Raw genomic sequence first — 23776 nt, forward strand, 5'->3', positions numbered from 1 at the left:
TGTCCAGGAGAGTTCAAGGATGGAATTGATGTGGAGCAAACATCTCTCTCCCGAAGCTCTGCTCCATCTAGGATCGGGAACTGGCGTTTCCCGAACGCCGAGGGGGTGCTAGAGGGCATTCCCTAACCAAATGCTCATCCGAGGCACAATACATGCACAAGCCCGTATGAATTCTTCTCATTCTCTCTTGCGGGGATATGGGTCCACGAAAGGCCCCAATCTGCATGGGCTCTGGTTCTGTGACTGGGCTTGGGTTGGTGTCCGTTCTGACGGTACTCTCAAAAGATACCTTGGGAGGAATTCTCCTGTTTTTTTTCTTTTCCTTCTTCCTTTCCTGGATACGGAAGTCAATTGCATGGCAAGATCCATTAGTGCCTGGAACGAGCTTGGTCGTGCCACTCTGGCCAGCTCATCCTTAATCTCTTCGTTCAATCCTCTCCTGAACAGGGTAAAGCTCGCCTCATCGGACCAGTCAGCTTCCTTAGCCAACTGTTTAAATCGGGTCACATACGTGAGCATATCCTGGGAACCTTGCTGAAAGTCTAACAGGCGTTCCTGGGCGCTGTAAACCTGCTCAGGGCGGTCAAACATGTTTTTAAGGGCCTGTATAAACCCATCATATTCGTCCAAGAGGGCATCGCTAGAGTTAACGAAGGGAGTAGCCCAAGTTAAGGCATTCCCGGAAAGGTGAGAGATTATAAAACCCACCTTGGCCCTGGGGGTCGAAAAGTAATAGGGCTTGAAGGTAAAGTGGACCAAGCACGAATCCAGGAATGCACGAAGGGTCTTTGCTGAGCCGTCATATTTGTCCACGATGCCGCCCAGTAAGACACTTTCTTTTGTAGCAGAATCCCGGGATAGGACCAACTGTTTGAGAGCGGTGTTCTCCGCCTTTAAATTCTGTACCTCGGTTGATAATTCCTGCATACTACGCATCAGGTCCTGCACGGCAGCCTCCATATCAATATCAAGTTCGGTCGGGTGGCGTCTCAAACTGTCAAGGAGTCCCCCCCCTTCTCACCTGAGTTCGTTCTTTACTGGTATCCTTGGTCGATGCCTTCTTGCGGATGGACCGGGTCTTGAAGAAGGCTGCCCGATTCTCTAGGAAGGGATAGCGGGATTGGAAAAAGGAGAAGAACCGCGAGCTACGGAGCACACGTCTGGTCGCTACTTCGCAATAGCATTGAGACGCGCCAAGCCGCGGAAGGCGTGGTCTATTAGTAGAAAAGGCTACATCCAGCGCATGGAGCGAGAAGGGATTATGCTGGACGGCCATGTTGGGAGTATTAACGAGTGCAAGGCCGCTGTGACAGGGACCAAGAAGCCCAAAACGGGCGCACTCTGTGATTCATGACGCAAAGGTTTAAATTATGTGCATCGATATTAAAGCAGAATCTCTGGCTATGTAGGATTACCCACCAAACGGGTCTTGGAAAAGGGCTGACTGTTGAAGAATATCCCTATGGCTCACACGTGTAGAGGTCGTGGAAAGGTGTATCTAGTAACACGGAAATCAGGACACAGATGGAAATAAATTCAAGAAAGGACTAGGAGTTCGTTGTTCAAGTAATTAATACCAGAAGGCGGAAAGTAATCATACTTAGAGCGTAGCACAACTCTGAATAGAGAAGCAACGCGCGGATCTGACGTCCATTTATCCGGATATACGATTCCGGAAGTCGGGGGCATGGCTACCCGCTCCGTCTGAGAGTGAAGAAACGCTGACCGCTACAGATAGGTCCAGTCTCCTCCATGCTGGAGGTGTTCTGTTTAAGTAAAACAGCGTGTACGGAAGGGGTAAGAGGATATGTCAAGAGAGATGTAACAACAACCAAATAAAGCCCCAGGCCCGGACGGGTACCCCACCACATTCTATAAAGCACTCCATACCACATTAGTCCCGTTAAGGACATCCCTGTTCAACTCCTTCTCCGATACGGGCTGCATCTCCCAGTCCATGGAGGAGGTCAAGGTAATCCTCCTCCCTAAGCCAAACAAGAAACAAACACTCTGTAGCTCCTACCGCACTACTGCCCTAATAAACCTCGATGCCAAAATCTTTACAAAACAATTTGAACATCTAGAATGGATAAAGTAATCACCGACCTGATCCACCCTGATTAAGCAGGCTTTGTCAAGGGGAGACAAACGTTTGAGGCGAATATCCCAACTGATAGAGAAGGCAAACAGGACAGTCCTGAGGGCAGGGGGTGTTGTAGTAGTAGTAGTTGTAGTTTATTACTTGTATTGCGCACCAAACCCGCAGGTAGTCGGGCGCATCATATAAGATTACTCACAGCTTAGTTGTACATGATATGAAATACGATACAATATGCATTATGTACAAGATGCACTTTTACAATTTTTACAGTTTACATATATACAGAGGATATTTATACATTATATACAAAATGAGTATGTGCAAAATCTTTGCAAGCACCATACTGAGGGTCCGGAATAGAACGGGGTAGGTTCTAGATAAGGAGGGCGAGCGCCAAAATCGCGCTTAGCAATCAGAGTCTTTGTGCATTTTTATAAGGGTGTGGCGAAATTTTGTGAAGGATGGTTCTAGTCTGAGTAGGGTAGGGAATGAATTCCATAGTTGGGTAGCCTTGACCTGGAAGCTGTTACCTCCCACTTTGGCAAGTTTGAATCTAGGGGTCAGGAGGCAATTAGTATTTGACTGTCTGGTTGGTCTTGTCTCAGATTTAGTGATGATTCTGACCATAAGATATCGAGGGGCCGCTTTGTTTACACATTTATGTGTAAGGGAGGCGACTTTAAGTTTTATTTTGTCTATTGTCGACAGCCAGTTGTAGGCTCTTCTGGTGTCCGAGATATGGTCTCTCCTGGAAGTTCCGAGCGCGGCTCTAAGGGCGTTGTTTTGCAGGAGTTGGATTTTATTAGTTATTTGCTTACTAGCCCCAATATACATGGCATTGCAGTAATCAAGTCTTGATAATATAAGAGCTCTAGCAAGGGTGATACAGCTGTCATTAGAGAGGAAGGCTCTGCCCGCTCTGATTAATTTACAGGTATAGGCAGTGGCCGAGGACAGCGTATTTACCTGTTTGTTAAACGTTAAGGCAGAGTCCAAATAAAAGCCCAATGTTTTTACTTCCCTAGCAGTTGAAATGATGTTATTGTCGACGCTAAAGGAAGAATAAATTGGGCTAAGTTTCTTTAACGATATTTGTGTGCCCAGGATGATGATCTCTGTCTTGTCATCATTCAGGCATAGTCCATGAGAGGCCATCCATGCCTGGATGATGAGGTAAACCTTGTTTACCAAGGCCAAATCCTTTTCATAATCACCAGTAATAGGTAGGAGGATCTGCGTATCATCTGCATAGTTAGTGTAGGTGACACCCAGATGATCCAAATCATCGAAAAGGGGCTTAGTAAAAATATTGTATAAGGTAGGCGAGACACATGAACCCTGGGGAACACCACACGTGATAGGGATAGGGTCAGCTGAGGCAATGGGAGAGAATACTCTCATGGTGCGATCACTAAGGAAGGATTGTATCCAGGCTGTAGCTTCTGGGGAGAAGTGTGCTGCCAAGTCCAAGTGGCTGCACAAGACCTGGTGATCGACCAAGTCAAACGCGGCTGATAAGTCCAGAAGCAACAGGAGAGCTAGGTCGCCTCTGTCCCTGAGGTCATCGATCTGTGCCTTCAAGTCAATTAACGCAGTTTCAGTCCCGTGTTGGGGCCGGAAGCCTGATTGTCTAGATCCCAGCAGGTGATTAGATTCTAAATGTTTTTGGATTTGTAGATAGGCTATTTTATCTATGATTTTCAGGAGGAATGGTACCGTGGTAATGGGTCGGTAATTTGTGGGAATTAGAGGGTCTAATGTAAGTTTCTTTAGTAGGGGGAGCACCCAGGATTCCTTGAGGTTAGTGGGGATACTGTTGGTCCTAAATGATGCATTGATTAATTTGGTGATAAAGGGTGATAGTTCTCTGGCTGCATCTTTTATGAGTTGCGCAGGGCACTGGTCACCTTGACAGTTAGAGGGTTTGAGTGAGAGTATTGTCTTTTCTGTTTCGAGAATAGTAACTTTTGAGAATTTGAATCGTGTTAGTGTATCGGAAATAGTGGGCAAGGTTGAAATGGTAGTGTTGGTCGAGTTTATTGTTAGTGAAGCTTTTTTATTCTTAATTTTTGTTTGAAGAGTAGCAACTTTGCCTGTCAATGCTTGTTGGATATTCGAACACCAAGGTTTGTCCTTAATGCAGTTGTCAGGTACTGGGATGGGTGCTTCAAGTTCTTTGAGGATGGTAAAGAGTTCCTTAGTACTGGAATTAGCTTGGGCTATTCTTGAATTGTAGGATTCACGTTTGGCTAAGAGAATTTCTTTCTTGTAGAGGGCAGAGATAGCGCGCAGATTAGTTTTATTTTCTTCAGAAGGGTGAGCTTTCCATAGTAATTGGCATGATCTTTTTTTGGTACGTAATATTTTTAGGTGGGGTGTGTATCAGGAGTTAAGGTGCGCTTTAGGTTTGCTTTTTCTGAGTTTAAGTGGCGCGATTGTGTCCAGGGAGGTGGTCATGGTGTTGTTGAAGATTTTGATCAGGGCATCTGGTCCCAGGTTTTCTGGGAGGGCATTAAGGGTGGGTAAAATGAGGGGGAGTAGTTTATCGCAGGTGATGTTTTTTTTGTTGCGAGTAGGGACTGATGGAGCTAGTAGTGAAGGTGGTGCAGTAGTTTTCTCAGTGTTAATAGTAAAGGTTATCAGATGGTGGTCTGACCATATCACAGGAGAGTTGGAAGAGATGGTCACATTACAGTTATGGTCCGCTATCCAATCCAGAGTTCTTCCTTTAGAATGTGTAGGGTCCAGTACTTTTTGGGTGAGACCTTGTTCTGTAAGGATATTTGCCACAGTAGAGGCATGTGCGTCTTTTAGGTCGTTATATCCTAAGTTAAAGTCTCCTAATAAAATTACTTGGGAAGAGTTTTTTAAGTTGTTTGATATGATATTAGATAAGTCATCTTGGAAGGTCCCGATGGAGTTTGGAGGCCTGTATATTAGGTGGATTGTGAGAGTTTGGGTACAATTTAAGTTAAGTTTGGCTGATAGGTTCTCACATGAGTTGGTATCAAGATGTGGTATAAGTCTGATAGGTAGGTTATCTTTTGCAATAAGTGCAATTCCACCACCTCGTGCCTCAGTTCTGTCTGCTCTAAAGATAGTGTAGCCTTTAGGGATAGCTAGTGATAGTGCCGGACCTGCCGCAGCGTGCAACCAGGATTCAGTGACTGCTAATAGGTCTAGTTGTTCTAGCTGTATGATCTCTGATATCTCAATGGCGTGTGCTACCAGGGATCTGGCATTTATTAGAGCTCCTTTAAGAGTATGGCAAGGTAGGTCAGCTAGTGCTGTAGTCTGTGTTATTTGTGTTTGGTTACCTTTGGTTTTACTAATATTGGTGACGGGTGAAATGCAGGATCTGTTGTTACTAGGTGCTAGTGTTCTGGCAAGAGGTTCATACAGTTTAGGCAGTCTTAACACTAGATGCAGAGAAGGCATTCGACCGAGTCAAACGGTCATTCCTGTTTGCTACCATGGTGGTTATGGGGTTTGGCCTGGGCCTTCTCCACCTGGTCAAAGCCAACTATGGAGCACCACTTATCAGGCTAGCTATCAATGGGCATGTCTCCCAGGTGATAAGGATCACTAGGGGTACTAAGCAGGGCTGCCCATGTCACCATTCCTGTAGGCAAACGTTCTGGAACCCTTCCTAGCTAGAATCGGACAGGAGAGGGGAATAAAAGGGATTACATTCATTGGGGAAGACCATAAGGCAATGGCCTTTGCCGACAACCTCCTAGTCGTGCTAACACACATGGACACTTCCCTCCGGAGGTTAACAGCACCCCTAGGGGAATTTGGCAGAGTGGCAGACCTGAAGACCAACAACCAAAAACGACAGTAGAATAATGAAAACATTATTGGCTAATGCTTTCACATTGGTTTGTCTTGCGCTAGTCCAAGAATGTCACCTCTAGCAGCACAATACAAATGACCCCGGCCGTCCCTCTTAATCACAGCGCCAGTTCTGAAAAACAGCAAAATAGAACCAGTGTCCTTTTCCATTTCTCCTAGCTTAAGTATTCAGGCAACCAACGTGTTTTGAACACTGTACCTTTTTCAAAGTAAATGCTTCAGACCACCAGGACACTCAGTCAAGAGCATCAAGGGGGAGCCAAGAGGCAGGGGCTGGTACAGACAGTGGTAGCTCGCCTCGCAGCGGATCGCCAGCTCAATCCCAAGATCCAACTACAAGCTTTTTAACTGCAGCAACTTTAATATATGCTATTGTAGCTGGAATTACCGCGGCTGCTGGCACCAGACTTGCCCTCCAATGGGTACTCGTTAAAGGATTTAAAGTGTACTCATTCCAATTACAGTGCCTCGAAAGAGTCCTGTACTGTTATTTTTCGTCGCTACCTCCCGGAGTCGGGATTGGGTAATTTGGGTGCCTGCTGCATTCCTTGATGTGGTAGCCATTTCTCAGGCTCCCTCTCCAGAATCAAACCCTGATTCTCCATTACCTGTGGTCACCATGGTAGGCACAGAAAGTACCATCGAAAGTTGATAGGGCAGACATCTGAATGCATTGTCGCGGTCACATGGATATGCGATCGGCCTGAGGTTATCTAGAGTCTCCAAAGCGGCCGGGCGAGCCCGGATTGGTCTTGGTCTGATAAATGCACGCATCCCGGGAGGTCCGCGCTCGTTGGCATGTATTAGCTCTAGAATTACCACAGTTATTCAAGTAACAGATGGAGCGATCAATGGAACCATAACCGATTTAATGAGCCATTTGCAGTTTCACTGTACCAGTCGTTTGTACTTACACGTGCATGGCTTAATCTTTGAGACACGCGTATGCTACTGGCAGGATCAATGAGGCAGCCGCACCTGCTGGAGGGTGGCAACGGGGGGAGATGTGCGACTGCCTCAGAGCCAACCTTCGCACCCGCTGTGGCTGTCTGCAGGACCCGAGCGCCAAAGAGCATCCCTAGACGTGTGCAGGTCGGGTGGACAGGTTAGTCACGCGGGCGCCGGCGGCCAGCCCTGCACCACCATGCCACAGGGTGGGTGGGAGGGAGAGGTCAGGCCCAGGCACAAATTCAACCGGTAGGGGGGTTTGCCAGCACGCTACCACTGGTATGGTGACAGAGGGGGTCAGCAGCCAACGTGTGTTCCGAACTGCTGGAGATACGTGCTTGGTGGAGGAGGGGCCGTGTCGTGGCTTGCGTGGGGATCCAGTCTGATCTGACCACTGGGGAGTTGCCGGGCTGCTCGGCCTTCGCTCTAGAGCCGTCCACGCGAGAGGGCCCTCCCCGAGGGATGCACACCCTTGACACGGTCCCATGGCGGGTGGAAGCAAATTGCTTTTAACAGGCTGGCCAAGCAGTCCGACCCTAGATGGACCAAGTGCACCAAATCAATCCCACGGAGTGCTCGGAAGAGCTCCAGCAGGCCAGTCTTTGCTGGGGCATTGCTGGGGCACGTCCCCCGGCCGGCCCGTGGTTTCACCATGGAGCTCAGGTTGGGCAGCGAGAAACAAGAGGAGCGCAGACAGGTCCCTCTCACCCAGTCTATAGTAATCCGGAGGAATGTTACTAAGTTTTGTCATCTGTGTACTCAGAGTGACCGAGTGGGACCTCTCAGCAAAAGCGTTGGGCTCCTTATAGACCCAACTGGAGAAATTTCAAACCGACGCCCATCAGGACTTCCAGAGCAGCCCAGCCCAGCCGTCTGGTCCTTGCAGACATTCCTCCTGCCAAGGACCAGAGAGCGGCCATCTGGTAGGTCAATGCATTCCAATGGGCCTGGACGGGAAGGGCCTTTGGCCCCCCTACCTGACAAAGGACAGGTAGGTGCCCAAAGGCATGGGCCAGCACCAATGGTCATCCTCGAGCTCTGGCCAGGCCACCTTAGAGTCCCCCCCCTCCACGTAAGAGGTTTTTGATCCACCTTGGAGCTTATCCCTCCGGGGAGGGACAGTCGACCCACATGTGAGACAGGTGCCCAAGGCTGGGTGCTTGGGGAAGGGGGGAAGCATCCCCCCCAGCCATCCTGGAGCTTTAGCAGTGCCCCTTTAGAGCTTCTCCCTCCAGGGCTTCCCACGACTGCCGCAAGGCTTGGGGACTTGACCCACATGCACAAGACTGGCACCCAAGGCCAGTGACGGCAGCAGCCCCGGCCACCCTGGAGCTCTGGCCCGGGCCGCCTTAGAGCTTCTCCCGCCACATAAGAGCTTTACCCTCCAGAGAGGGACAGGGCTCCCCACGATCACCACCGGGCTTGGGGACAGTCAACTCAGACGTGTGACAGGCGCCCAAGGCCAGGACCCCCTCCTCACCAGCCATGCTGGAGTTTAAGCAGGGCCCCTTTAGGGCTTTTCCTTGTGGGGAGCGATGGGGACCTCACCAGGGCTCCCTGCGACTACCACTGGGTTCGGGGGCTTTCCCTCTTGTGCTCTGGCCGTGCCCCCCTCCGAGCTTCTCCCACCACATTAGAGCCTTTCCCTCCAGGACTAACCCACAAACACTGTGGAACTCAGAGCCGGCCACTGCGAGCGCATTTACCCCCACATGGAGGAAAGGGACCGGCACAGGGCCTCCCTTGACACACGCACCTCGTCTTGGGCCTGCCCACATGTGGTTGATACTTGACCGGGAGCAACCCACGAATGCCATTGAACTAAAGCCGGTAATTGCGCCTCGGCTGCCCTGGAGGCCGCAGGGTGGCACTTCCATGCCAACCGTAGACAAATGCAGGAGTCAGCCGCGGCAACCACAACTCGGGCCATCTGTGCCTACTCCCCGGGCCAGATGGCCCGGCGGCCGTGCCTGTCCCCACCGTCCAGGGGCACAGGCTTAAGGTACCACCCCCGGTACTCTGGGGTGGGTGCTTAAGCTGCTGCCTCTCTTCCCCGCCCTGGGCTTAAGGCACCACCTCTGCGCACTCGGGCCGGGGAGACACTTCCACGCCGACTATTAAGTTTACAGAACCCGACAGGAAACAAATGCAGGAGTCAGCCGCAACTCGGGCCATCTGGTCGCCAGCCACAACTAGGGCCATCGGGGCCTACTACCAGGCCAGTTGGCTCAGTGGCCGGCCGGGCCTGCCCCGACCCCACCATCCAGGGGCACAGGCTTTAGGACCCACCGCCGTGCCCTGGGGTGACTTGCACCCTCTCTTCCCCTGCCTTGTCCGGGGGCTTAAGGCACCACCTCGAAGGCCCGGGCCCAAGGCCATCTGGTCTGCCAGGCTGACTAGGAAAGGTGAGAAGAGTGCTCCCCGCCCAGCCCACGGGTGGGTGGTATCTTCCTGTGCACCCGCGGGCCCCAGGAGGAAGGATGGAGAACCTTGGCGGCGGTACCGCTTTGCGACATAAGCTTGGCTCAGAGGATGACTTCCAATAGATCGCAGCGAGGTAGCTGCTCTGCTACTTACCAAACCCTGAACCAGAATCAGGTTGTCTACGAATGATTTGGCACCAGATTCCCCACAAACATGCGGTGCACTACGGGTGAGATCGGTGGCCCCCTTCTGTCCACACTCAAGTCCCGAGGCGAGCGGCTCTATACACCGCCCTGAGGCTGGCTATCCTAAGCCAACCGATGCTAGACAGCGCTGCAGTATCTCGGTCTGGAAGTGGGGGTGGGATTTCTGACTTAGAGGCGTTCAGTCATAATCCCACAGATGGTAGCTTCACCCCATTGGCTCCTCAGCCAAGCATGCACACCAAATGTCTGAACCTGCAGTCCCTCTCGTACTGAGCAGGATTACTATTGCATCAACACATCATCAGTAGGGTAATACTAACCTGTCTCACGACAGTCTAAATCCAACTCACGCTCCCTATTAGTGGGTGAACAATCCGATGCTTGGTGAATTCTGTTTCACAATGATAGGAAGAGTCGACATCGAAGGATCAAAAAGCGACATTGCTATGAAGGCTTGGCTGCCACAAGCCAGTTATCCCTGCGGTAACTTTTCTGACACCTCCTGCTTGAAACCCAAAAAGTCAGCACGATCGTGAAGCTCCGCTTTCACGGTCTGTATTCATACTGAAAAATCAAGATCAAGCTAGCTTTTGCCCTTCTGCTCGGTGGGAGGTTTCTGTCCTCCCTGAGTTTGCCTTAGGACACCTGCATAATCCTTTGACAGCTGTACCACCCCAGTCAAACTCCCCACCTGCCACTGTCCCCAGAGCGGGTCGTGCCCGGCAGGTGCCGGGCACTTGGAGCCAGAAGCGAGAGCCCCATGGGGCTCGCTCCCCGCCTCACCGCGTAAGTGGAAAAACAATAAGAGTAGTGGTATTTCACCAGCGGCCCGAGGGCCTCCCACTTATCCTACCTCTCATGTCTCTTCACAGTGGCAGACTAGAGTCAAACTCAACCAAGTCTTCTTTCCCCGATGATTCAGCCAAGCTTGTTCCCTTGGCTGTGGTTTGGTTAGATAGTAGGTAGGGACAGTGGGAATCTCATTCATCCATTCATTCATGCACATCACTAATTAGATGACGAGGCATTTGGCTACCTTAAAGGCCATAGTTACCCCAGCCGTTTACCCATGCTTCATTGAATTGCTTCACATTGCGTCAACACCCTCCACAAGCCTTTGCAATGCTTTGTTTTAATTAAACAGTCAGATTCCCTGGTCCACATCAGTTCCTAGTCAGCTGCTAGGTGTCGGCCGAGGCAGAATGCCGGCCCGGAACCCCCTGAGGGGGAACGAGAGAGGCAAACACTGCAGCTGGGGTGATAACCAGGTAGGGCCCGGATCGTCTTCAGAGGCAGAGCTGCCCCCGTGGGGAAAGGGGAGTGGGGAAGAGACGCCTCATCCAGCCATGGTGCGCACCCAGCCCTGCTTGCACCCCAGCCCAACCAACCCAGCCCTTAGAGCCAATCCTTACCCCGAAGTTACAGATCTAATTTGCAAACTTCCCGTATCTACATTGTTCTAACATGCCAGAGGTTGTCTGCCTTGGAGACATGCTGCGGATATGGGTACAGCCTGGGTCGAGATTTACAACATCTCACCCAGATTTTCAAGGACAAGCGAGAGCTCACCGGACGCCGCCGGAACCACAACGCTTTCCAAGGCTCAGGTACCTTTCTCGGAGCAAATCCATTCCAGGGTGCCCTGCCCTTCACAAAGAAAAGAACTCTGTGCGGCTCCTGCCGGCTTCTCTGGGATCATCTGCGTTACCGCACTGGACTCCACAAGGGCGCCCGTCTCTGCCACTCTTGGTTCGGGGATCTGAACCTGACTCCCTGTCAATCGGCTGAGGGCAACGGAGGCCATAGCCCATCCCTTCCGAACGGCACTCGCCCATCTCTTAGACCGACTGACCCATGTTCAACTTCTGTTCGCATGGAACCCTTCTACACTTCATCCTTCAAAGTTCTCGTTTGAAATTTGCTACTACAACCAAGATCTGCACCTGCGGCGGCTCCACCTAGGCCCTCACCCCGGGCTTCTGTGCGTACCGCAGCAGCCCTCCTACTTGCCTGATTTAGCCCCTGCGGCTCTCAGTGCCGGCTGGGTAGCTGGTCTGACGCTCCAGCGCCATCCATTTTCAGGGCTAGTTGATTCGGCAAGTGATTTGTTACACACGCCTTAGCAGATTCTGACTTCTATGTCCACCATCCTGCTGTCTATATCAACCAACACCGTTTCTGGGGTCTGATGAGCATCTGCATCACGGGCCTTAAGCCGGGGTGCGGTTCATCCCGCAGTGCCAGTTCTGCTTACCAAAAGTCGCCCACTGAGCACTTTCATAAATACCCGGCTCCACACCAGCGAGCCGTGCTTCATACCCATTTAATGTTTGAGAATAGGTTGAGAGAATTTTGGCCCCAAGACCTCTAATCATTCGCTTTGCTAGATAAAACTGGGGTTTCCGTGCGCCAGCTATCCTGAAGGAAACTTCAGAGAGAACCAGCTACTATATTGTTCGATTAGTCTTTTGCCCTATACCCAGGTCGGATGACGGATTTACACATCAGGACCACTACGGACCTCCACCAGGCCGAGTTCATCTTTCGGGTCCTATCACACACGCTCATGCATCATCTCTCTGACAGAGTGGGCGAGACGGGTCGGTGGAGGGTCCACCACGACAGGATGCCACTGCAATCGGCGAGCACCGGCCCTCAACATCATTGCATCACAGGGTTTCATTCTGCCCTCTGACTCAGGCACGTGTTATACTCCTTGGTCAGTGTTTCCAGACAGGTCGGGTGGTTAACCGACATCACCTCAGACCCCTGGTGCCCTTTGTGGGCCTTCCCGCCCAGCAGCACAACGTGGTCGGGCATGTTGAGGGCAGTCCACCGCAGTCACATCAGGAGCCCCGTCTCCCATCACCACTCTAGCAACCCCCAAGAGGGGCCAGGATGGTTGCCGGATAAGGGCGCGGTGGCGGTCTATCTCCTTCAGCCCCGTACACAAGGGAAAACTGCTGTCAGGGGGCTGTAACATTCTCTGCTGGAGCAGAGAGCCACCTGCCCCCTGTGGCCTTCCCAGCCGGTCGTGGTGCACTGCTACAGAGGAAATGCACCCTGCTGGGGCTGGGTGTGCCCAGGCCGCAGACACGCAAGAGCCGAATCCTGTGGGCGGACTGCACAGACCCCACCAGTTTACCGCTCAACTGTTTCATGCCCTCTTGAACTTTCTTCAAACTTCTTTTCAACTTTCTCTTACGGTACTTGTTGGCCACGAGTCTCGCGACCGTATTTAGCCTTAGACAGAATTTAGCACATGCTTTGGGCTGCATTCCCAAGCAACCTGACTCCAAGAAGACCTGATCCCGGTGTGCAAGAGGCCGCTATCGGCCTAACACCATCCGCGTGGTGAGACTCAATCAGAAGGACTTAAGCCACCTGAGCGAAGCCGGGGAGTCGGTCTTCTGTACGCCACATTTCCCACGCCTGCTGCTGAATGCGGATTCAACGCTGGCCTCTTCCCTTTTCACTGGCCGTTAGTGAGGGAATCCTGGTTAGTTTCTTTTCCTCTGCTTAGTAATATGCTTAAATTCAGCAGGTCACCACGTCTGATCGGAGGCCGTGGTCGGGGAGAAAAAAGCTCAGGGCAACTGGCCTCGGGCCCGTACAGGGGGGGTTGTTGCCCCAGCCCTGTGCCTCTGGCACAGGCGAGTATGCTCTGTCCCAATCTGCGACTGAAGCCCACATGGTCGTGAAGTCCGCGCTCCATGGTCATCCTGCGCCGGCAGCCGTGGGACACCAAAGACAGCCACACACAGCACGGCCAGGTGCCCCGGGGTAGGGGGAAGGTGCCCCAGGCTTTTTCAAAGCCTGCTGCCACTGCCACCACATCCGGGGCGCGCCGGCCACCCGGCCCTCCGGAAACCAGCATGAGGCGGGGAAAACTGGGGAGGCCAGAACACGTCGGCAATGAGCTTGCGCGCCAGATCCAAGGATCCAGCGACGGTGCTGATCGGGGTCTGACCTTAGGGGGAATTAATGGAATGGGGTCCCTGCAACAGTCACAGCCACACCCCTGGGAGGGAACCCTGGGGCGATTGATGTACAAGCGACCCTCAGACAGGCATAGCCCCAGGAAAAACCCAGGGCCACATGGTGCGTTCGACGTGGTGCTCAATGTGTCCTGCAATTCACACCAATTCTCGCAGCTAGCTGCGTTCTTCATTGATGCACAAGTCGAATGATCCACAGTCAACCTTTTGGTTCCAGGCGTCGGCCTGACCCTGCCCGTGCAGGAGAGGTCGGGGGAGGCCATGCCGCCTGTGGCAGGACAGCCCAGCGCCCTGTCTAGCTCAGCTGAAACCATTGTGGTTTAAAAAAAATCCAGGAGCTCAGCCTGACCGCCACCTGCAGCAGCACAGCGCATCCCAGGGGGATGGAGGCAGGCTGCTCCGCCACTTGCACACCCGGCCCAACCCTCATCCTTCCCTGACCCCTTCCAGTTCCCTTTTGGGGGAGGGGGGGCTGGGAGACAGACAGCGAGGCGGGTCAGAGACAGCACAGACAGGGGGTCGGGTGGGACCGCTATAGTCTTCAAACCACAGCCCGGCCGCATAGGGCCCAGCTCCAGGTTCCTGGGCAAGAGGGAAGGTCACCCACTGTGCCAGCGGGCCTGGCCATCGCTCACCTACAGATGTGGGCGGCTGGAACCTTGGCACCCACCGTCAAGTAAGTAAGATGCACCGCGGCTCAGGGATCATGCCTGGCGTGCCGGGCCCCTGTCTGCCTGGGGAGGAGCCCCTTGTTTCCCTCGTTTCCTGGCTGCCCCCACTTGGGGCTTCCCTGCTGACCGGGGTGTGCCGACCAATGCCCACCCGCTGGCAGGTAAGAGAGGAGTGCACGCCCCCGGTCTGCGCAGTGGCGGGCTCAGTGAGGAGAGTGGGCTGAGCAGGGCTCCCTTTCCGGTGCGTGGTTGGGGACATCCCCAGCAGGTTAACCCAACCCTGCCAGGCATCCCCAGCCATCTGTTGGGTTGCGGACCCTTCTCCGGTGGAAGGGAATGCCCGCTCCCTGGCGCCTGTTGACCACGCGCACCGGACCACTCTGCGAGAGGTGCCCTGGGCTGTGGGTGTGCATGTCTGGGATGCAACTGAGGTCGGGCCCACGGCTCTCCCGCCCGCTGCTCCGCTGTTAATGATCCTTCATGCCCCCACCCACAAGCAGATACCATTCACACTCAAATGTCCCATTTCTCCTTCCAAACACACGTTCCAGATTCAAATGCCACCTCCCTCCTGACCTACATGCAACCATCCCTCCATCTGAATCCACACAAAGACACCAACATCCGTCCCTCCATACCTACACCAAGATGCTCCACCCCTCAGAGCCACACCCATATGCTTCACCTCTACCTCCGGACTCACACTCAGATGGCGCCATTCGCCCTCTCTCTATACGCACACCTGATTACCCCATCCCTTCGACACAAACATGCTCCCACCACTCCAAAAAACCAACATCCTCCTCTCCAGACAAACATACCCCATCCCTCCATTCACACCCAGATGCCCCCTTCCTTCCCACCAGAGTGCTCCAGCCCTGACCCACATGCTCCACCATTCCCTGACATGCCCCCATTATATGTCCTGTCCCTCCATTCCAGATCAACAATGCCCCCTCCGATCCAGACTCCATGTTAGGGAGAATTCTCATTCTATGGCTAATTTCTCTTACCTAGAGTCCCCCAGCAGCTTTGCTGGATTTGAAGGGTTTGTTTTTTCTCCTGCTAAGAGTGAGACTCTTTTTCCCCACTCTTAGGCATATTTGCTATGTGTGTTCTAGGCTATTTTTGTGTTTAATGTCTATGGGGTTTATCTCACCCTCATAGAAACCATCTTTATCCACATGTGTTACACAGCACCCTCCGTGCAGTGACACAGGGGTGTCGTAGCAACCCTCAAACATAGACTCCATACCCTGGGACTGACTACTGTCTCACAAGGCATGTAAAGTCCCCATTGACTTTACTAGTCACTCTTTATGAACAAAACCAGTACAACCCATCTTACTATGGAGGTACTGGAAAGGGTTAACAGTTTTTGCCCTATGTTCATTTTCGAGAGGGTACCGTACAGTCCCTCTCTCAAAAGTTTCTGGCTGGTGGCAGTGGTTAATACCAAAAGATATTCGACCGTGAATATTTTCCTATGGGATTTTCCCATTGTTTGAGGCTACGACATTTATTGACAGCCTCTAACATACCGCCGGTTTATTTTTATATTAACTTTACTCCGGTAGGTTTTATTTGCCAGAACTTTAATATAAATTTTCTTGTGTCTTTCTCTAAAATGCTAACCCAGGTTGGGGATCCTTTGTTAGTCCTTTTGGCGGGCTTCTACCAAGAAGCCATCCTTTCGGTGCCACTGAGTCTGGGGTGGACCCATTGTGTGGAAGGAGGAGTAGGACCCATGGACAGGGTTGCCTCAGCAACCCATGTTGCACTCTGCCCTGATAGGCTGGAGGGTCTCCCGCCAGGATGACCACTCCACTGAGTGAGTGACAGCTAGGCTGTATGAATGGGGATCTTTTTGCATAAAAGCAGGGTCCTGAGGACTGGAAGAGCAAGACGTCGCCACTGGAACTAAGAAGCCGAAGAGGAGAGAAGCCAGACACCTGCATCAACTGAACCACCGGTGAAGCCCTGCTGTAGCGTCTCACCACTTTTCTCCACACGACGAGAGAAGATCTTCATCTGCAAGAGCCTTCTTCCCTTGATCTGGTGGGGCCAACCAGTTTGCCAATCGCCTTCCCGGACCTGCCTTGGTCGAATCGCCAGGCACCCGTCCACACGGACCGCGATTTAAAGGAGCGTACCTTTTATTTTGTTGGCAGCACCGCGGCTGCTTTCATCCAAGGGCAGTGCAGTGACGCGACCCTTCCTCCATGACGAGAGTCTCTCTTCCTCTGTAGGATCGCCCGAACTGCAGGAACTGCCAGGAACAACCGCCACCGCAGGAGCCTCTTCTACATTTTAAGGTACTTTGTTCCGCCAGGCTTCCCTTTTCGTTTGGTAGTGCTAAAGGTGTTTTAAATCCTTTACCTACCTGTTGGGTTGGCCGACCCTATCATCTAACATTGTCTTTCACCCTCTGCAACCACCTTTTTGAATCGTTTAACAAAGACTTGACTGGAGCTACAAGAACATTTTGCTCCTGGTCTCTGTGATCTGTACGACTGACTCTGGCACAGGCCTATTGACTCTGGCTGAATATGTTACAACTGCCTTCTCTAGATTGCTTCTCCCCTAGAAATGTGTTGGTGCACCTAACTCTTATAACCACCTCCTCCTTCCCACTTTTTAAACTTGTGAAGTGCCATTTTGCTCGGTTTTCACCTAAGTATTATACATGCTAAAGTACTGACTTGCCTAAACTTGTTCACAATCTTATTGGGAAGTATTGCTAGGGTGACTAAAATGTATATTCCTGTATAACCTGTTCTTTCCCTCCCTTGTGAGAAATTGATAGAGTGCCATTTGTGTTTGGTTTTCACTGTGCCGTTTTGCTTAGTTTTCACTCTTGCTCAAACTTGTCTACAATTTAACTAGGGAGTTGTGTATACTTTTCTTGACTGAGTTTAACTTGCTTTAATAACTGTGATTTATGTGTTGAACTAGAAGTGTGTAAAATAAATATATCTATTATTTTTAATACAAAGCTTTGGTCAGCGTTTCCTTGTGTCATAGTACTGTAGCCCCATTGTGTAAACCCCAAATACTGCTCATCTCCCTCTTGAGATAAGTCTGACTGCTTAGCCACAGCTACCAACAAAATCTTTGTGTTACGGACTGATACCAAAGGGGATTTTATTGCTCATACCTGCAGACTTAATCTTAGGGAACTGCACAGGATTCTGCCTAACACTGGTGTACAGCGGTGAGGATAAAAGTATTGGATTTACATTTTAGTGTGCTGCTAGTACCTTCAATTAACCACAAGGCTAACAATCACAAACAGTTTATTTTAAACAAAGTCAAAGTATGGAAGGTTACAGCCAAGAGACCCTCCTTACTAATACTGCTGATTATCTAAGGGATCTGTGTAGACAGAAAGGTCTTCCTGTCAAAGGCAAGAAATCACAAATGATTGATAGACTGTTAGAAAAACAAAGTCTGGATAGTGGGGCTGTAGTGCCTACTACTCTAGCAAATGTAGCAAACATTGAGGATGATGATGTTGATGATGTTATTGTTGAAGCAGATGAGGAAGAGGAGGATAACAGTGTCACTCCCTCTGGCCCTCTGCCTGCTCAAAGGCCTCAACCTGTGACTACTGGACCATTGTCAGGTCCCACATTAAGTCCTGAATTTATCACCCTAGAAAAAATGAGACTTGAGCTAGAATTCAAAAGAATTAGTGCCCAAACTGAACAGAGACATCAAGAACTAAGGCTCAAAGAATTGGAGCTCAATCATGAGCTAGAGATGAAGAAATTGTCTTTGGAAAATGCTCCTCTCCCCGAATCCTCTAGATCTTCCAGTCCAAAAAGACCCCAGATGCCTAAAGAGATTGTGGGTACGTATGAACCTAAGTTGGATGTATTAGTTTGGTTAGCTATGTTTGAATACAATCATGGGCTCCAGGATATTACAGGGAATCAGTTGATCCCCTGGTTATTCTCTAGACTCCCCCCTGTTGCATCGGATGCGGTAATGGAGTTGGGGTAGGTGGATAGGATGGATTATGAATGATTTGGGAAGACTCCTTCCCTTGAAGAGGTTTAGGGCCCTCAAAAAGCATGATAGTACCCCTTGGGCTACTTGGGTGAATGAGTGTTTGAAGAATTTAGAGGGATGGATTAAGGCTTACAGAGTGAACACTTATGAAGGAATGAGAAATCCTGTAATGTTGGATTCTATCTATGATGCCTGCTCTCCTGAGCTCAGACAGCACTTGGCTGATTCAAAAGAACTAGATTCTAAGAAACTAGCTAAGGCTGCAGACTTGTGGTTTGCCAACAGGGCTACTCGCAAGGATTCAGGGGTCACCCAGAAAAAGGATGAGGGAAAGCAGCCTAAGAAAGACAACAAAGAGAATTCAAATAATTCCAATTCCAAAGAGGGCCCCAAACAAAATTCTAAGGGTAAGCCCCAAGGAAAACCTAATCAGGCTAGTGTACCTTCTGGTCCCAGACCAGAAGGAGGTCAGAACAAGCCACCATTCGTAAAGACATTTGGGAAATGTTGTTTGTGGCTCTACTGATCATGTGAAAGGGGATCCCAGGTGTAAGGGTAAACCTTCAGGGGTCCACACTGTCTCCTTAGCCTTCACTCCAGAGGAGGAAGTACATATGGTTAGTGGAAACTTTCACCTACTAGCTGAAGTCCCCATTGGAGTCTCAGCTACTGTATCTTTAGTATCCCTAGGGTTGTGGGAACAACAGAATTTAGATGTGTATAATCCTATCCCTCCTAATACTAAATAGTATTACAAAGACAGTGTCCTAGTAAATGGTCAGGAGACCCCTGCCACTAGAGACACTGGGGCCAGCATAACTGTGGTGGATGAATCTTTTTCCAAGGTGGAGGATGTTGCTAGGGCACCCAGATGCCTCACCAAGTTAGCTGGAGGGCCTGTGCAGATGCTTCCCCAATTACCAGCTCTCATCCAGTGCAATGACATGACTGTGAGGATACTGGTTAGTGTGCAATCTGAAGTGCCTGGAATGATTCTTTTGGGGAATGACCTTAAAGAGCTGGGAGTAGTGTCAAGTACTCCCAGCAAAAGATTGCAGGGGCTCATCAGACCTGCAAGGGAGAGGACCTTTAGGGGCTCTCCTGAGGAGATGATAGAGAAAGAAATCACTCCTACTCCACTGGAGTTACTAACTGCTATTTCAAAGCAACATGAAGCAAAGGGGAAACCCAAGACTTCTAAGAAGAAACCCGCACAAAGCAATCCAGTGCTTCCAACCAGGAAATCTCCTAGGTTGTCCAGAATCACACCCGTGATTCCTCCTCCAGCTGAGGCCGAGAGTGAGGTACAACCCTGTGTGGCTGAACTAGAGCCTGAGGACTCAGATCTAGTAGAAGGCCAGGAACTCATTGGAGATCTGGACCCTGTGGACCATCCTGAGCTGCAGTCTTTACTGGCAGAAGGTGGCCCCAACAGGGCAGACTTCATTAGGGGACAAAGAGAATGTCCAACTCTGAAAGGTCTTCGCCACCAGGCAGCTTCTCAGCTTGAAGGGCAAGAGCCTGGGAAGTATAGGTTACACTGGGAAGATGGCCTCTTCTATAGTGAACCGACAGTCAATCCCTGGAGACTACAAAAGACTTGTAGTACCCCAAGAGAACAAACTCCTATTATATAGACAATTCAAGCAGTTCGAGGGCTCCGGGACCTGATGGTCTATCAAATTTTGTATTAAAGCAACATCCAGAGATATGGTCCAACATTTTATCCAAACTCAAACCCTCCCTCAATCCTGGAAACATTCTATTATTTTACCGGTCTACAAGAAGGGTAGTAGAACACATCCAGCCAGTTACAGGCCTATTGCCTTGTTAGATGCACCAGGAAAAATCTTCAATCACATTGTTCTCAGAGATCTTAATAGCTGGGCCACTAACCAACGGAAAAGAGATCCATTCCAAGCGGGTTTTGTTTCTGGCCTATGTACTTCTCCAAATACCATCAGTCTAAATATGATAAGATCTAACTGTGCTACCCAGAATCAACCGTTGTATTTGGCGTTTGGTGATTTCCGGGTTGCATTTGACTCTGTTGATCGCGTCCTTTTGTATAAGAAACTAACACAATATGAATGTCCAGCCTCACTGCTTTCTATAATTAAGCTTCTTCATAATAATACCACTCTGCAAGTTAGATTGACAACAGAGTGAACACTTTGTGCTCCAATTTCGACAGGACGAGGGCTTAAACAGGGCTGCGTATTGGCCTCATTTTTATTTAATCAGTTTATTTTGGATCTGGGTGATTCCTTTGCTACTATAACAACTGATGCACCGAAAATGGGTCCACAATCAATAGCCTGGATGTTATACGCAGACAATTTAGTCCTCTGTCAACAACACTTAGCGGGCTACAGAATTTACTAGACAAACTATCTGCTTATTCTGCTGAAAACAATCTTGCCATTAACCTGGAAAAAACACAAATTGTTACCTGCCTGTCACATCCCAAATTTGTTGGTAAAAAAATATAAATGATATCTGCAGGATTTTGAGTTAATGAATGTACCTGAATAACAATATCTAGGCATAACAATTTATAACAGACTGTCTGAAACTGCATATATATCATCATTGAATTGCAAGTTGCAAACATTGAAATCACAGGCTACCATATTAATGTCTAAGTATGGTAAATTCTCATATCAGCATGTTATGACTTTTATCAAGCGAAAGTGGTACCCATTCTATTGCATGGTGCCAAAACTAAACTGGTGATTAAGTCAAAACCTTGGGATCTATATGAATCCAGATTTTGGAAATCAGTGTTAAAATTGCCAAACTGCACCCCTTTATCTATAATTAGATATGAGCTTGGTCTGCTTTCACTTCATGTACAATTGATATGGAAAATGTGCAGCTTTCTTCAAAAATGCCTACTAGGTCTCAAGAATAACAACATTTTAAGTGCTGTTGCACATTATCTTGTAGTTTCCACCCATTCTTTTCCTCGTATATGGAGAAATTGTGTTTTAAATGCCTTATCTGATGTCTCTATAACCTTAGATGTCTTGCTAACAAATCCAAATCATGGCAAGTTGAAACGGTATCAAAATGATTGGATCTGTACCAGGGCAAAATGTTGTATTTATAAGGATTTTGACACCCAAATGTTTGGTTATAAAACATTTCGAGTAATGTCAGATTATCTAGTAACATTTCCATCACCTTCTATAAAACAGCAGTATTTGCGATTCAGGTTAAACCTATTACCCACAACTGAAATCATGCCCAGGAGGGGTTTCATTTTGAATGAATTGAATCACTGTCGATTGTGTCAAAATAAGCAATGTCGAGAGACACTAAAGCATGTAATAGTGGTTTGTCCAGCTTTAGAGTTGATGAGGCAAAGTCATTTTAGTAAGTTGTTACAGATATATACACCACATGAATGATGATGAAATCTGGTATAAGATTTTCATGAGCAGAAAACTGGGAATAAGAATTGCGATAGTACTATTTTTGGATACTGTTGTCACGGCTCACTCCCTTCGCTCCCGTTCCCGCCACTTGGGGGCATGTTTTGGGGTTTATTCCCTACTGGACATTTCCTCCGAACCTTATGCTACAGTGTCCTGATGAATTGGGAGCGCTAAAACCTTTTCCCAAATTACTTCCCTTCCGGATCCATTCCAGGTTGTTGGCAGCCAGCATGCTACTGCTACTTTAATCAAATGACTATGCTTCCCAGAATGCCTGGCTCACTGCTTCACCTCCTCCCTTGCAGGACAAGGCTGGGTGGAGGATAGGCAACACCTGTGGCTGCAGGTGCAGCAGGCGGCACGCCTGAGGGGTGTGCTCGTTAAGCAGCTTTAAAAGCCTCAGTTTGCTTCAGTCCAGCGCTGGTCATTGTTGCTGTGTTCCTGTTGTGACTGGTCCCTTGTTCCTTGTTCCTAGCTTTTGTGCCTAGTACCTAGTTCTTGTTCCTTGTTCCTAGCTTTTGTGCCTAGTACCTAGTTCCTGTTCATTGTTCCTAGCGTTTGTGCCTAGTACCTAGTTCCTGTTCCATTCCTAGCGTTTGTGCCGAGTTCCTAGTTCCTGTTCCTTGTTCCTAGCTTTTGTGCCTAGTGCCCAGTTCCTGTTTCTTGTTCCTCTGCCCTAGATTTCGGATTATTGTGCTTAATTGATTTCTGCTCACTGGATTTCCCTTTCTGTCTTCCTCTGTCTGCAGGCAGCCTGTCTCTGTGCTTTACCCTTTGATGCTGCCCAATTCGCCTGTGTTTTCTGTTTCTTTGTTGCTGTCCTTTGCTACTGAAAAACCTGATGCTTTAGTCTTTCCCTTTATAGATTTAGCTTCCTGCCTCAAGGTTTCCTTTTGTGATATCATTTTCCCTGCTCCTGATCCTTACTTTCTATTGGGATCCATTCCATGTTTTCCATCTCACTTCTGCATTCATTTCCCATGGATTATTAGGTGTGGGTGTTATTGTAACTAGTCCCAGTGTAAATGCCCTTTTGTTTCCTCACTATTTTATATCACTATTTGTACTCGCCCCTTGACTAGGGTCTTATGTATTTAGTTTCCTCCACCCATTGCTGTTATAGCCTTCAGGGTTCCTGTTTGATCAACTGGGTTCGTGAGTTTACTGACATTCAAGTGGTCTTTCCGGTCCTCGTGAGTACAGTTTCTAAGTTCCTTATTCTGTATCATCCAGAGTGTCAGCTCACAGATCCTGTCCTTGCTTGCCCTTTACGTGGGTTTAGCGCTGTCAGTATCTGTAATAGCATAGTGGGTAAGGAGTTTGCCGACTTTCCTTTCAGTCATAAGGAGGTTCTAAGTGCTTACCGCACGTTCCTTTTCATATATAGGTATTATTGTTTCTCCTGGGTTTTAGTATACACAAGTCTTGGGTTTTGTACGCACATATTTAGATTCAAAGTTGTACACTGTGAGATTCCGTGCACATTGCCTTCTTCCTTTCTTAACAGAATGACCAGCCGTTATTCCCGTTTGAATATGGCCAGTTTAAGAAAGAAAGGCAGCAAGGTAACTAACAAGTTAGTACAGAAAGTTTCCCCTAAGTCTACCTGTGACAATCAAATCATTGATCCTGACTTAAAAGAACTCCTTGATACAAATGGGTATTTACATGCTGAGTATTTTACCCACAGGATGGCCCATCGTACATTGCCTGATCCTAGTTCTGTCTTTAATTTTGATCCAGATTCTATGTCCGCACAAGCCTTAGCAGCGGAAAACAACACACTGTTAGATTTATTACACACGAGAACGTCTGTTGTTGAACCCCATGATTCCGGTTGTGCTTTACCTCAGATTGAACAGTTTCATGATTCAAACATAAAGAATGGAGGGGTTCATTGCATATCTTCTATTTTCAGCCCTCAGTCAACTGCTTACTCCTCTGCACAAGTACTTACTGTAGTCCCTAATGTCAAGAGGTCTGATGTCAGTAGTCTGCTTAAGGGTAACACAGACCAAGTCGGTAAGAGTGAGTATAGATCACAAAACCTGCAAGCAGCAAATGACAATGTACAATGAGTGCACACCCGGATGGTTAGGGCAGGATCCAGCCCTGATGC

At 49.3% G+C, this 23776-nt stretch overlaps 2 non-coding genes across 2 annotated transcripts; both read right to left on the bottom strand.

The window, feature by feature from the left end:
- Positions 1-9416: 9416 nt before the first annotated feature.
- Positions 9417-13102, bottom strand: LOC138460509 (28S ribosomal RNA). The gene has a single exon (XR_011263199.1). It is a non-coding gene; the product is annotated as a 28S ribosomal RNA (ribosomal RNA).
- Positions 13103-13589: 487 nt separating this feature from the next.
- LOC138459969 (5.8S ribosomal RNA) lies at positions 13590-13740 on the bottom strand. Its single transcript, XR_011262748.1, has one exon. It is a non-coding gene; the product is annotated as a 5.8S ribosomal RNA (ribosomal RNA).
- Positions 13741-23776: the final 10036 nt, after the last annotated feature.

This window comes from Ambystoma mexicanum, chromosome 4p (genome assembly GCF_040938575.1).
Source record: "Ambystoma mexicanum isolate Mex_15411 chromosome 4p, UKY_AmexF1_1, whole genome shotgun sequence".
Taxonomy (NCBI): domain Eukaryota; kingdom Metazoa; phylum Chordata; class Amphibia; order Caudata; family Ambystomatidae; genus Ambystoma; species Ambystoma mexicanum.